Consider the following 5,135-nt stretch of genomic DNA (forward strand, 5'->3'; position numbering starts at 1 on the left):
CACATAGACTAATCAACAACAACAACTACAACACACTTGTCATGCCTGTTTGGTTTCATAAAGATAATATTTAGAGATAAACTAAGAGCAGCAGTAATATAACTCGTGTCCTCAGTCTTATTTTATCTTATCTTTACCTTTACCCCAAGAAAGGTTATTTATAACTAGGTGCTTTTCAAGAAAATATAAACTTCTAGTATACCTTAATGACCTCATCTACTTCAATTTCCCTCAAAACCCTCCCTTTTCCTTCCAAATCAAGATTTAGTGCTCCTTCTTACAGCTGAAACATTCTATGTCCCCAGCAAGGCATTACGAAATTTCATTACAGTATGCTTACGTGTTCTCTCTTCACCATAACGTATACTAAAAAATAGGAACTATGCTATATGCATCTCCAGACTTACAGTTTTTAGCCCAGTGCCTAAACCAGTGCGCTCATTTATCAAACAAACATCTATTGAACACTTACAAACTCCATGTTCAGGAAACTCCATCGCTCACAAGTTTTCCTCCCCCCCCTTGGTTCAAGTTTAATAGAAACAACAAAAGATCAAAAGTGATGCCCTACTGCTGTACATCAAAGTTGGCCTGTCCCCTAACACAGCTCAGGCCATTCTCTCTAGAGGAAGGCTTCCCGGCTTTCAGCCAGCTGGGCACACTTCCCCATGCTTGTCAGTGAACTAGAAGGCCTGAGCCAGTTGCAGAGTCTCATCCACAGAGCGGCCAGCAGGTAGATCATTTACAGTGATCTGCCTAAGGATACCTTTATCATCAATGATAAAGAGGCCCCTGAACGAGATGCTTTCATCAGCCTTTAAGATTCCATAGTCCTGGGGCGCCTGCGTGGCTCAGTGGGTTAAAGCCTCTGGCTTCGGCTCAGGTCATGGTCTCGGGATCCTGGGATCAAGGCCCGCATCAGGCTCTCTTCCCAGTGGGGAGCCTGCTTCCCCCTCTCTCTGTCTACTTGTGACCTCTGTCTGTCAAATAAATAAATAAAATCTTAAAAAAAAAAAAAAGACTCCATAGTCTTGAGCAATGGTACATGCTTGGGGTCTAATACCAAAGGAATATTAATGGGTCCCAATCTTCCTTGTTTGTTGGGTGTGTTTAATGAGAATCCACAGAAGCATCAATCATTTGACAGTTAGCTTCTTAAATTCTGCCCTGTCACTGAAGGCAATGATCTCCGTGGGACATACAAAGGTGAAGTCAAGAGGGTAAAAGAAGAACACAACGTATTTTCCTTTGTAGTCAAATAGGCTGAGGTCTTTGAACCGGCCATCTGGCATAAGAGCCGTGGCTTTGAAGTTGGAGGCAGGATGCCCAATTTTGGCATTTCCTGAAGACATCTTACTACTGGCAGCTCTACCAGCAAAAACTCAGGAGACAAGCCAGGAAGAAGACCACAGGTTTTCCTTCGTAATAAGCTGGGTGGTGGTGGGGAAGCCAATAATTTCTCAGATGGAATGCTGTACCAGCCCTCCCAAATAAAATGAAGGCCAATTTAGAAGACAGCTGCATTATATACTGAAAAGGAGGTTAGGATTTTTGACTTCTATTTCTCCACGTCTCTAAAAGTTATGACTCGGGGCTAAATACTTCTCCAAATTGAAGAGTTTAGATTAAAATGCTATGATTATTTTAGCAATTAACTTATCCTGCATGTTAATTGTGACTTCCAATACTTCATGGCCCTATCTGAAAAATGAGAAGGGTTTTCATTCTACACCAGCATTAAAATGTGAGAAAATTATTGTGGAGCTACAGATTTACAAGGATATGCAGGACATATATGCAAGTAGTGCACTTCCCTGTGGCAGACTGTAGGAGGCAAAGTGCTTCACAACAGTCCTGATGTTACAGCTCCTCATTTATGGGCTCGTTTTTCAGGGAGTCAGACTCTTTCATCTCAACTTCTCAAGTTGCAATTTATTCTGTCTCCATAGTAAGATAAAAGGCAAGAGCAGCAAGCCATTAATATTAGGGAAACCTCTTGATATTTCCTGCTTTTATGTTTAAATGGAAATTTTGTATATTGGCTTTCCATCATATATTTTGCTCTTATTTCATATAGTTAATTAGATTACAATATTTCACATTGAGACACATATTAATGAGTGATTTAAAAGATCATCTTAATTAAAAAAAACAAATGTTATATATAGGAGATAGTAGGTTCTCTTACAGAGATTTCTTTATGTAAGGTTAACTAAAATCTATATACTTAATTTTAGCTAATTATTTCAATTTCTTTTCTATCTGAGCTAATAAATGCATCAACAATGACTGCATTGAATTTTACTTGGAAAGAGGTAAAGGAGAATTTTGATTGTGAAAAAAAAAAGGAAAATAAAATAAAATGAAGGACTAGGTGGACAGCATATCTTTTTCATCATCTAAAAAAATCCAAAAACAAAACTGCAAGATCATTTACTTGTCCGTTCTATTCCCCATAGACCTTATAATGGGAACCAATGAGAAAATCAGATTTGTTTTATAGGTTCTGATTTTGAAAGCACTTTTTTACTACATAGATGTTCACAGCAAGTATGTTAACAATAGTTCTTCCATCAGTTCTCATTGGTAGTAGGGTTTTTTCCCCTGTATCCATACATAGGTACTGAGTTAAGTCATTTTTGGATCTGGGATCCTGCACACTTCAAGCACTATAATAAAGGCAGAAAAGGAGGCCTGGGATGCCTTCTGTGGATGAAGAGTGTATGATTAATTTCTCTTTATACTTGTTCAGCTCCTAGAACTGCTAACGACTATGTAGAACCATATCCTCTGAAGTTACACATTGCTGGTCATTGTTATGTTACTTGCACAACCAAGTAAACACATGAATTACATGTACACTAACTCCTTCTGAGTTTGTTCTTAATTGAGTTCTTGTAAAAGTCACTTTAAATTTATAATGATGACTGACCTCTGGGGAATGCAACTGTCAAGACACAAAGAAGGCTGTCCAGGGACTGAGAGAAAGACATGCCCTCATTATGCAAATATTGTGTTTTCTAGATATGGATGTTCAATTTTTCCTTTATTGCCTAAAAATACATAAATATTCTAATTGCAGCTTTTATGCAGAAGACACCCAAGAGCTTTTATCCTGGTGGTAAAAGGACCCTGAAGAATATTAAGTACAGAGATACATGTAAAGAATAATACATATTTTAAAAACATACTATAATAGTCAAGGGCTTTCCAGGCTTCTCTCCTCTATTTCAATACTCCAACAGGGGTATTAGGATAGAGTAAAGAAAGCTGAGACTCTTAGCTGAGAGCTCCAGGAAACTCAAAGCCAGAGCCTGTGTTCTATTTTTTTCTAGGGCCTCTTAGATCTGTGTGTAGTTAGCAACCTATTTTGAATCCCCCAAATAGGTCTTTTGTATCTGTCTAGACCTGCTTGTATTGGAAATGTTCCTCAGGAACCACTCTTGGCTTACTCAAATCCTTGAGGTCATGCTAGAATGGAATTCACATTAAGCTGTAATGGTAAAGTATAGGAAAATACACACATTAGAAAACTAAAAGTTGAAAAACTAAAATAACTCTTCATAGTGACAAGAATCAGGAACACGGAAGAATGAGAGTAGGTGGGCATATTGACTAGAAACAATTTCATGAATACACAATTAGCAACAGCTCCAAGAAGACACAATACTGTTTCCTTTAGGGAATTCTGATAAGTGGGTAATACATAGGCAGAAGACCTGTGGAGTTAGTGTGCTCAACTCCCATCCTCAGTATTTACTAGTTTGAAGAAGTTACTAAACTTCCTTGAGCCCCAGTTTTTCATCTGTATAACACTATGCATCTGCAGAATGTAGAATGATATCCCCCCAAATATATCGCCGAAATCCCCAAAGCCAGGGAATATGTTACTTTACATGGCAGAGGGGACACTGCACACATGATTAAGTTAATGGCTTTTAAGACATGAGATCATCCTGGATTATCTGGGTGGGTTCCATGTAATTCTATAGGTTCTGACAAGTAGAGAGTTGTGCTCAGAGAGAGAGAGAATCAGAGATGGCACCATGAGAAAGACTCAGCCCACCATTGCTGGCTCTGAGGATGGAGGAAGGGGCCCAAAGCCAAGGAATGTGTGTGATCTCTAGAACCTAGAAAAAGTGAAGAAACTAATTATCCCCTAGAGCCTCCAGAAAGAGTGTAGCCTTGTCAATACCTTGATTTAAGATGACTGGCCCATTTAAGACTATTGACCTCCAGAACTGAAAGCTAATAAACTTGTGTTATTTATCTGTGGCAATTCATTTTGTGGTAATTTGTTATAGCCGCCATAGGAAATAGTACTTCATGGAGTCGTTGTGAGGATTAAGTAGGTAATCATATGTAAAGCATTTAGAATGATATCTGGCACATAGTGTGTATTATTTAAGTACCAATTACATTATTATTGTTGTTATCATTATTATCCTAAGAAGAATAAGACATTAACTACTAGGGAAGTAGAGGAAATGAATATGAACACAACTAATAAAAACACATCAAACAGAATCAAGACTTGTATTAAAAATGTGAAATATCAGAAAGGAATCACTAAGTTATGGAGACACCATTGGAAGAAAACTTAAGGCAAAGTGTGGAACTTGATCATTTAAAGGGGAGAGAGCTCAAGCAGAGGGAGAAGTCAAAGCATGTGAAAGTAAAATAGACAGGAAATTGGTGTGGCTTCCCTTTCATACCCCATAACTTCTTTCTCCAATTTTATCTCTCAACGTCTCTGGAACTATGTGGAAAAACAATATATTATGTAGACAACATCATACTGCTGAAATTCAATACTATTCCAGGAAAAACTAAAAGCTCCTGCCTGCTTTCTCCTGGACTTTGCTACTGACACATTTTCCCTTTGCTACTTTGATCTATGTCCTTTCAATGTAATAAACTTTAACTGTGAAGACAACAGCTTTTGAGTTCTAGGAGTCATTCTAGTGATGGAATTAACATGCTAGAAGGTAGTTTGGGGGATCTCCAACACAATTTCTTCAACCCATAAAATTATAAGAGGGAAGAAAAAAGTTGTAATGTGCATGCAAAAATATGTAACGTTGAAATGAAGCTTACATGTTGAAATACATTAGCTAGTCTTCTTTAGGTTAATA

At 37.9% G+C, this 5,135-nt stretch overlaps 1 pseudogene; it reads right to left on the reverse strand.

Annotated features, from left to right (window-relative positions):
* Positions 1-608: 608 nt before the first annotated feature.
* LOC101672255 lies at positions 609-1,352 on the reverse strand (annotated as a pseudogene).
* Between the last annotated feature and the right edge of the window lie 3,783 nt (positions 1,353-5,135).

The sequence above is a fragment of the Mustela putorius genome, unplaced genomic scaffold (genome assembly GCF_011764305.1).
Source record: "Mustela putorius furo isolate JIRA1106 unplaced genomic scaffold, ASM1176430v1.1 tig00003899_pilon_pilon_pilon, whole genome shotgun sequence".
Taxonomy (NCBI): domain Eukaryota; kingdom Metazoa; phylum Chordata; class Mammalia; order Carnivora; family Mustelidae; genus Mustela; species Mustela putorius.